Below are 10754 nucleotides of genomic sequence, written 5' to 3'. Positions count from 1 at the left end.
TGAGTGGGGGCTGCGCAGCAACAACCGCCTGCAAAAAACGTTCCCTCCACACACAAAAAAATCTCCAAAGCTTATAATTAAAGCTTAAAAGCTTTAATTAGATTTTTAAAAAATTTAAAAAAGAGTTTTTAAATTGATTAAAAAAAAGCTTGGAGAAATAGGAGAAAATATTAAAGAGTTCAACAAGTTTATCTTGTTGTGTTCGGATTAAGGAAATTTAGATTTTTCCTTTATTGGCATTTCTTTCTCTAGTTCCGTACTTTAGGTGATTTAAACAATCAATCTGATAGGTTTACGGATGAACACATGTGACTCATCGAGACGTTGATGACTCTCTATGTTGATATGGATAACTCGTGATGTTGATTATTCCATGTGCAGATGTGGGTATGTCGGGGCACCGATGAATCCATGGTTTCTGCTATTATAATGCCATGTTTTCCTACTTTATTCCGAATGGTTTACAACGAGAAAGTTAATTTGAATGTGAATTGCTCTGATCATCCGTAGTCTGATGGAAAAACAGAGCATATAAATCAGATTGTAGAGTATATGCTTCATGCATATATCTCTAGAAAATCATCATATTGGAAAAAATATCTTCCAATGATGGAATTTGCCTATAACAGTTTTAAATATACGGCTATTGGTTTTAGTCTGTGCATACTTATGTATGGGTGTATCAACCTAGGACACCTATTGATGTCGGTCTTAAGGAGATCGAGCTTGATGCATCGAGGGATTTCTTGCGAGATATGCAAGAAATGCTGACCGAAGCTCGGGATTCTATCAGGAGTGCTCAGGATAGAGTACGATTTTATACTGATAAGGGATGCTCATCTCGGTCTTTTGAACCAGGAGCGTTGGTTTATTTTATTGTTCCTAATAAAGATTCTTAGACTTTGTCGATAGAAAAATGCTCGAATTTATCTCTTAGATATTGTGGTCCATTTTCGAGTTATACATCGGATTGGCACGGTTGCGTTCTTGAAACTACCTCCACATGTTAGAGTTCATACAGCCTTTCATATCAATAGATTGAAAGGGAATTTGGGAGGTGAGGATAACACAGTTACTCCTCAAGAACTCGTTGAAGTCAAAGATTTATCCTATGTTCCACATGAACCTGATAAGGTACTTGAATTCAGGGAAAGTTGACTAATCCATGAGGTTAAAATTAGGTGGAAAGATAGGGAAATAGAGGATTCGACCTGGGAGTCGGTTGATATTGTTCAGTGCAGTTCTCCTTCTTTATATTGTAAGAGTGCAATGTTTTGAGAGAGGGGAAGTATGTTATATGCACATTATGTATGCATATACTAGGAGGCTTGTGAGCATGGGAGCATGGGAACAAGCTCTAGTGGAGCATGGGTTAGGACTAACCTTAAGGGTTAAGGTTAGGGTCAGGCATCCAAGGGTCACACATGGAAAATGGAGAGTCAAGAGTCACTTGAGGGCCCTCCTATATAATATGAGCATGGGACACACTCAAGGGAGGCTTGGGGCTTGGAGGCTTAGGCTATGGTCTCTTGTGTAGAGGTCCATATCTACTCACCTACTATTTCACACTATAGCTACATGCTATTGGATTGGAGTTATACCTCTTGATGGTATGGAACATCAAGGTAGAGGTATGATGTATTTCACTTATAATTCATGTGTGCATCCCTTGGGCTCGGGTGTGGTCGGGTGGTTGAGTTTATGCCTGATTTATGCATGTTTATACTTGATTTATGCATTTTATGCATAACAATTATCTAGAGAGATCTTGGGGTTTTAACAAGGTATTAGTTGGGGTAGGTCATGAGAGGAAGTGTGTATGCCATGGTGTCCAGTATATTCATAAGTGAGTCATAGTAGTGCAATGGATAGTGCATGGAGAATGAATGAAGTTCAAGAAGAGTAATGCGGTACCACCATAGGCAGTTGGAGGCCTTTGAAAATTAGGGGTAGCCGCATTGTTGGAATTAGGGTTGCAGGAAAGCACCCAAAGCTTGGAGAAGAAGAAGCAAGAATGCACACAACACACAATGTAGTAGATTGTGTCAATGTACAAAAGATAAGTTAGCCCTAAAAGGATGGGCGTATATACAAGCCGGGGGGAAAAACCTCCTAAAGAGGGAAAAAATACCCCGGCGGTCCTAAGTGTGTTCACACACATCACTGCCTATATATATATATGGCAATAAATCCCCCCTGGGAGTGATGGTGTGAATGAGAGCTAGCACTCATGTATAGGGGAGTGCCATGCCTGAAGTAGATCAATCCACAAAGGGGAGCAAGCCCAAAGCTTTGCGGATTTCTCACGAGGAAGCGTCTTTGTGAAAAGATCGGTGAGGTTATCCTGTGTTGGCACAATGGCCAAGCTGATCTCTCCTGCTGAGAGTCTCTCCTTAACATAGTGATAATGCACCTCAATGTGCTTTGTGCGAGCATGAAAAACTGGGTTTCTCGCAACTGCCAGTGCGCTCTGACTGTCAGTGAAAATAGAGGTTGCAGACACACCCAAGTCAGCCATAAGCCGTCTGAGCCACACACACTCAACCGTAGCTGTGAAAGCTGCCCTGTACTCAGCTTCACAACTAGAAGTGGCCACAGTAGGTTGCTTCTTGCTCAACCAAGATATGCATGAGCTACCGACGAGCATGAAACAAAAACCACTTGTGGACACTCTTGTGTCATAGCAACCAACCTAATCTAAGTCCGAAAAAGCATGTAAATTTGGCGCGGCAATGATTCCCCCTTGGGATAAAACAACCCAAGATGTATGGTGCCACTCAAGTAGCGAAAGATACGTTTAACTGCCTTCCAATGCTGAGACCCTGGGCTATGCATAAACCTGCTCACCTGTGAGACTGCAAACTGAATGTCCGGCCTCGTAATGCATACATAAATGAGGCAACCAACAGCTGTTTGATAGAGTGTGACATCAAAGTGATCTCCAGCATCATGAAGACTCAACTTCAAACTTGTCTCCATTGGAGTAACAATAGGCTTGCAGTCTCCATTGAAGACTCAACTTCAAACCTGTCTCCATTGGAGTAGCAATAGGCTTGCAGTCTTCAAGGCCAAATCTCCGCAACAATGTCTCCATTGAAGTTGAGTCTCCATTGAAAACTCAACTTCAAACCTGTCTCCATTGGAGTAGCAATAGGCTTGCAGTCTTCAAGGCCCTTGCTCTCAGCATTGTAACCAACAAAAATGCATTTGACAGCCTTATCATCCAATTTTTTGCATTGTTGCACACGCACTAAAGCACAAGCCAAGCAACCAAAGACATGCAAGTGACCAATAGAAGGCTTCCTACCATGCCAATCTTTGTATGGAGTAATAGACTGCAAGGCCTTAGTGGGACACCTGTTGAGTACATATGCAGCACACATGATAGCCTCAAGCCAAAACGTATGTGGCAAAGCTTGGCTCTTGACCATACATCGTGCCATCTCCATAAGTGACCTGTTTTTCCTCTCAGCAACACCATTTTGTTGAGGGGTATACGGCACTGTACATTGGTGTTTTATCCCACGACTAGCCAAAAATGCATCAAACTCTTTAGACATGTACTCCCCCCCTCGATCAGAACGGAGGGTGCCCATAGTACAATTGGATACATTTTCAACCATAAGCATAAACTGTTTGAAGCACAAAAACACTTCGGACTTTGCCTTCAGTGGATATACGCATGTATGCCTTGAGTAATCATCAATGAAAGTCACGAAGTACAAGTGTTTACCAAATGACGAAGTTTGCATAGGCCCACATACATCACTATGTACAAGTTGCAATTTGCGAGTGGCCTGCACAGAACCATCCTTTGGAAATGCAAAACGCTGCATTTTGCCCAAAATACAGCCTTCACAAACATGTTTCAATGGTGCCTCAAGAGGGGGCAATGAAGCAACCATATTAAATTTCTGCAAACGCAGCAAACTAGCAAAGTTCAGATGACCAAAACGAGCATGCCATAGTTTTGCATCTGAAACTGCCTTTTCATCAGAAACTGCATTTGCTGAATCTTCCACACCATTGTCATAAGAATTGAGCCTATACAGCCCACGAAACAAGGTGCCAGATACAATAATCGTATCACCAGAAGTCAAATCATGAACAGTACATCTGTCATCCACAAATTTGACTACAAGTCCAAGTCTAGCAAGCGCAGAGACAGACAATAGATTCTTCTTTATCCCTGGCACATACAAAGCATCTGAAAGTGTGAAAGCGCTGCCATTTGCAGCAGTAAGCATAATTTTACCAATGCCCTTCACTGGGTAAGAAGCATTATTGGCACATGTGACAGTATTCCCATTAGGGACAGCCTCAAGACAAGTGAACATATCACGATGCGAGGTAATGTGCTTTGTAGCACCACTGTCAAAATACCATACATCAGAGTCAACAGAAACTGCCAAACATGCATCATGTACAGATGGGTCATACTGGAAATACACGCTAAACGCCCATTCTGTATCCTGCACAACATTTGCAGAATCTGCATTTGTAGAAGCATCCGCTATTGTGGCTGCATTTGACTCTTTCTTCTTTGCCTCTTTAGCCTTTAGCTTAGGGCAATTCTTAATGACATGATCAGTTGCCTTACAATAGTTGCACCTAATCTTTTTCTTGCCTTTATCAAGAGCCTTCTCAGACTTATTGTTGCTACCTGGAAGGAGAAGAAGTTGCAGACCTATTAATAGGAGAAGAAACAGTGGAAGGGACTGCCTTACCACTTCTTCTCTGCTGGGCAGCAATAAATGCCTGATCAACTGTACGCTGCCTAGCCCTGTTTTGCCTGGACTGCGCTTCTTGCAAGAGCTTGTTGACTAAAGTATCATACTTGACAACATCAGGTCTGTCCTCAGTAACAAGTCTCCATGTGGAAGCAAAAGTTTGATATGACTCAGGTAAAGCATCAAGAACAGTCTGCACAAGAGAATGATCAGGAATAATCTCATCTACAGAAATCAACTGTTCCTTGAGATCTTTAATCTCAGCAAGAAAAACATTCATGTCATCATCTTCCTGCATAATCTTTGACTCTAGCTCTTTACACAAGTAAGAGATTTTTGCCTCGTTACGACCTGCATACAAACCAGCTAGAATATCCCAAGCCTGTTTTGCTGTTTTAGCTAAACAAATATGTGGGGTGATGTTACGTTTGACAGAAAGTGCAATCAAGGCATGAGCCTACACATCTTTACTATCCCAACGAGCTTGTTCAGCAGTGGGTAAAACAGCAGCAACAGTAGAGCTGCTAGAACTTGCAACATCCTCAACAGATCCTGCATCCACAAAACCTGGACGTACATCCATACCCTGCACAATATTCCACACTCCTTTTGCAACCAAAACATGCTGCATCATATATGCCCAAAGTGGGTAGTTGCTGTCTTCATCCAATTTGTCATCAGCACACAACATGCGAAATACATCATTGCTGTTATCAACCATGGCCACTGACTGAAACTGATGCAAAAGCTACCTGTATAATGAAGCAAAGACTGAACAAAAAATAACTTGTGCTATGTAGCATGGTCCACAATAGAATACGTATGCCTGTTTTGCAGAAAACTGCACTGTCAAAATTTCTGCACAAAATGACGAAAACACCTGTGCAGAACTTAAAATGCGAAAACGAAGCCCGAAACGACCTCAGATGCAATTTCTGAGAACGCAAATTCCTATTGGCTTATTTGCAGAGTATAGGGACCTGCAAGCGCTCGTGATAGCTCACCTCAATCGGAGAACGTGAGTCGGAGGGTGCCGGCGGTGTAGCCCTGGGAGCCGATGCCTACTCTGATACCAATTGTTGGAATTAGGGTTGCAGGAAAGCACCCACAGCTTGGAGAAGAAGAAGCAAGAATGCACACAACACACAATGTATTAGATTGTGTCAATGTACAAAAGATAAGTTAGCCCTAGAAGGATGGGCGTATATACAAGCCGGGGGAAAAACCTCCTAAAGAGGAAAAAAGTGCCCCGACGGCCGCATCACGTAGAAAGACTTCCGAAAGGGGCCTTGCGCCAGCAAGAGGAAGAACAACAAAATCAAGATCTTATAGGAGATCAAGAGGGAGAGGAAGAACACGAGGAGCTGTGAAACAAGAGGCAGGGAGACCAAGAAGGAGAAGAACAAGTAGCCTTGGGTAAGATGTCTCTGAAATACCCAAAGTTCAAGGGAAAAAGTGAGGAGGATCCAGATGCTCATGTCTGCCTTTGAGACCACCTTCTTGGAACCTAGAGCCCTATTGCCACAAAAAATATAGTATTTTGCAACAACTTTGGGTAACAAGGCCACCAACTGGTATGCACAACATGGTTTGGACTATTTCCAAATGTTTGAGAAACTGAAGAGAGCTTTCTTGAAGAGATTCTAAAGAGACAAGACCACCACTGAGGTACTAGAAAAGCTACAAAGGCTGACTCACAAGAAGAGCTCAACAAAAGATGATGCAGCAGATATCAGAGCATTATTAATGCATCTAGACTAACCCAACAAACATGTAGCATCCACACTGAGTCAGTAGTTTGTGAGAGGATTGAGGGAGACAGTAGTCTCTTATGATTTTGAGACTCTCACATTTGAACAAGTGGTGGCAGGAGTAACCAGGGCTGAAGGAATCTTGAGGCATATAAAGAAAGACCCTAAGAGGAAAAAGAAAAGGGTTGACAAAAGAAAGTCAAGGAAGAAGAAACTTTTGAGTCAGAATCTGGTGAAGACACCTTGGAATTAGACTTCAGTCACTCAGACGCTGAAGAGGGGAAGTCCCAGTAGAGGAAAGGTAGGAAGGAGGCAGTGGATGTTCAGGAAGAACTGAAGGCCACCCTAGCCAAGCTAGCAGGAAGATACCCAAGATCCAAACTGAGACCAGACGTTTGGTGCACTAACTGCAATAACCAAGGTCACACGAAAGAAGAATGCTAGATAAAAACCACTCAACAACCATGTGTCATTTGCAATAAGAACACCCACGCCACTAATACATGCTTTTACAATGCTCGGAACAGGAACCCGAGAGTACCAGAAAGACAACAGCAGATTCCAGCCCGTCAATCAAATCGCCACTGGGCCTTAAAATAACAGACCTTTTGGAAGAGGAGGAGGTGGAAGATTCAGACAAAGAGAAGCTGGGTTGATATGCTATTATTGCAATGCTCCTGGGCATAGACAAACTAATTGTCCACTCCGACAACATCATTGGCAAGAATTGTAAGAAGTAAGACCATAAAGGGAAGCAAACCCAGTAGGAAATGACGCAGTAGTGAACATGGTGAAAGTGGATGAATGGACAGGGGAAGCATCAAGAGAAGTCACCAATAGTAATGGCATTGATGACAAGGTCACAAGGACCTATCAAGATAGTGACAAGCAAGAATGTTGATTTGGAAGAAAAGTAGAAGCCAGAACAGTGGGTAGGGCAGCAGAGGGTTCGAGAATAAATCACTAAGCTTGTGTAGAGTGCACAAGGAGTGGTACAAACGATGTAGGAAAGCCCGCTCCTGAGTGAGCAGGCTAACACTAATCCAGACAAGACAAGCCTTGTCAGTAAGAGACAAGATATTATTGCAGGTAAAAAGCCACTAGGTAGTGTGAAGATGACTCAAGAAGGGGTGTAAGAGTGCCAACTGGAGCCTACAACATCATAGACCAGAAAAATCATATTGCAAAAGGAATCGAAAAAGAATCCATAGCAAGTCCAGACAAAAGAATTGATAGGGGAAGGTCAAGAAAGAGAAAAAGAAGCCAATAAGAAAGAAGGAAAGATTAACAAAAGCTAAATTATGTCAAGTCATGAACTAAGGAGCAATAACCCTAAAGAAGAGTCTGACCTATGGGAGGATCTCGATAAAATGAAGCTAAATATAACACTAGATCAAATGCTGAATTTGGTACCCAACTACAAGCAAAAGTTACTCTGGGCCATAGTGCCAAATGAAAATTTGGTGCAAGTGCCCGTTCATGAAGTGGAGACTCCTGCGGAGCATAGGAATATAAAAACAGTTCAGGACTGTGACAGAGTTATTCATGAAGTAACTATAAAAATAAGAGGGCAGATGGTGTCACAAGTCATCCTAGATGGGGGATCTAGAGTTAACATAATGTTAGAAAGAAACTAGGAATCAAAGAAATGCAACCTACTCCGTTCCAACTCAAGATGGCTAATTAAAGGAGGGTCCAACCAGTTAGAATTATCAGAGGAGAGCAGATTGAAATGATAGGATGCATGTTCACTGTTTTATTCATAGTTTTAAAAATGGCTAAGATCTTGGGAGCATATCCCATGTTGTTGGAAAGATTATGGCTCGAGAATGGAAAAAGCAAACATAATTGGAAAACTAACAGGATCACAATCCGGAAAGGAAAGAAGAAGGTCCACATCTCGGTTAGTAGGAAAGGACAAGATAAGTCTGGCCAGCCAACCATTACACGTAGAAGGATTAAACTACTTGGAAGGAGTAGACAATGAAGAAGAAGAGCAGATCTTGAGAGAGAATCTGGACCTGTTGTCACTCTTCAAAGGGGATGTAGAACGGATTGTTCAAAGGTATGATCCAGAAGTCCTGATCCCTCAACCAGAATTGCCAATGAATGAAGGAAACCAAAAAGAACAGGATGGGGAAAAAGTTAAAGACCGTCAAGATGAGATAACAGAGGTACATGCAGAGCAAGAAAAGGGTATGTTCATTATCAAGCAGGAAGAAGAGAAAAAGAAGAGACACAACATCAGAGTACAAGAAGATGAACTTGAAGAAATAAAGCTAGGAGATGAAAAAGAGCCCATGAGAGTCAAAGTTAGTGCAAAATTAAGTCAGGAATTTAAGGAATGACTTTTGGAGCTATTGAAATCCTACAAAGATGTATTCACTTGGAACTACGCTGATACGAAGGGAATTGATCCCAGCTTCTATCAGCACAAAATCAATTCGAAGGAGGATGCAATTCCAACAAGGCAGAGTAGGTACATGATGAATCCCAACTATGCCAAGAAAGTCAAGGAAGAGATAGATAAGCTCTTAATGGTGAGATTCATCTACCTAATAGACAGAGCATAGGAGCATAGCTCTAAGTGTCTTTGTAGATGCTACCTTTATGAAACCAAGGAAGTTGCCATGTGGGCTGATGTTCAGTTGTACCCTAGCCTTTGATGGCCATGTGAATCCAACGTGCAAGTGCTCTAGATTGGCATGCCACTATTTCCATCAAGTTTCCAAGTAAGCCTTTAATAATGGCATATCCATCTTGTATCTCTACGGTGTGGCCTCTACTGGCTTATGGGGTGAATAGTAATTGCATAAATCACCTTATTGTACATGGTGATGTTTTCCTATTGACTGCAGTAAGTTAATATATTCTGGTGGCATATCATAAACATCCTCCTTCGATGGTTGTTCATCTTCTATCTGATCCCATTTGGATAGGAGGGATGTACCAATGTGTAAATGCCGGCTAGGAGTCCTTCTTTAGGTTGGTGGTATGAACTTTTGGGTTTCCTTTCCTATGGGTTTAAGAGCGGTGGGTAGAGAGGTATTTGTGGGATGTTCTAGAAAGGTACTATCTTCTTCTTCCATCTTTCCTTTATTGGCCTTATCCTTATTGGAGTCCTCCATTTTGGGCTCTTCTTTGCTATTGGCACCAAGTCATGCTTCTTCTCTATTTCCATGTTCTGTTTCCATGGTGACAACTTGATGCCACTGCCTGCGTCCTTCTTAGGGTTATCTTCTTTGTTGTCCTTGCTTGGCTCCTGTGGAATTTGCTTCTTATCACTTGCATTGGCCTCTTTATACTTCATTGGTGGCCCCTTTTCTATTTCAGTCAGCAAATTGTTCAGATCATTATGCTCATCTGATTCTAGGATGTTGGGGTATTCCACACATGCTCTATGTTGTGAAGAAGTAGGCATGTTCCTCTCTTTTCTTCTCCATCTGTCTACAAATTCTTAGATACAACACTAGAAATAGCTATGGAGGATAAACTAAGTACTTTAGTATACTCAGCTTTTGGTACCTTGGATTGCCAGCCTCTTGCCCTGGTCTACAAGCCATCTCATGTCTTTAGTACACTATTTAGCTTGAAAGGGTGCCTTGTGCATGTACACTTCTGCTCCCAATTGTATCTTCTTCTCTTAATCTACTTTGTATGGGCTTACCTCGGTCTATGAGCCATTCTATGTCTTTATTGCACTATTTAGCTTGAAAGGGTACCATGTACATGTACACTTATGCTTCCAACTGTATCTTCTGCCCTTGATCTAGCTTATCTGGGGTTGAATTATCAAATAGGAAAAACCAAGCTATGTAGCTAGTCATGATAGGGCATTAGTCAGCAATGTAGATGTCCATGGGATCGTGCAGCAGTGATATTGCCCCTTGAAAGATCAACATTATCAAACATGAAAAACCAAGCTATGTAGCTAGTCATGATAGGGTGTCAGCCAACAATGTAGATGTCCATGGGATCGTGCAGTGATATTTCCCCTTGAAAGATTAGCATTGTGATCTAGGTGTCCACCATCAGCATAGGCATTTGCTTGTTTATGATCTCCAAGCTAAGCCGACACAGGGTAACGATACTTCTAGTGATATATTATGATATAAGGCCATCAGGATGACTGCATGCTAGGACAATTTCAAATACCTTGTTAGGAGATGGCTTTGGTGCACCAGCTAGCGAGCCTAGTGGTAATCTGGCTAAGGATGGCTTCCTGGCTCCCTCCTGTGTTAAGAAATTTTTGGCTTCTTTGGAAAGCATATTA

This window comes from Cibotium barometz, chromosome 22, assembly GCF_041138505.1.
Source record: "Cibotium barometz isolate CiBa-2024 chromosome 22, ASM4113850v1, whole genome shotgun sequence".
NCBI classification, from domain to species: domain Eukaryota; kingdom Viridiplantae; phylum Streptophyta; class Polypodiopsida; order Cyatheales; family Cibotiaceae; genus Cibotium; species Cibotium barometz.
This window is presented reverse-complemented; position numbering follows the sequence as displayed.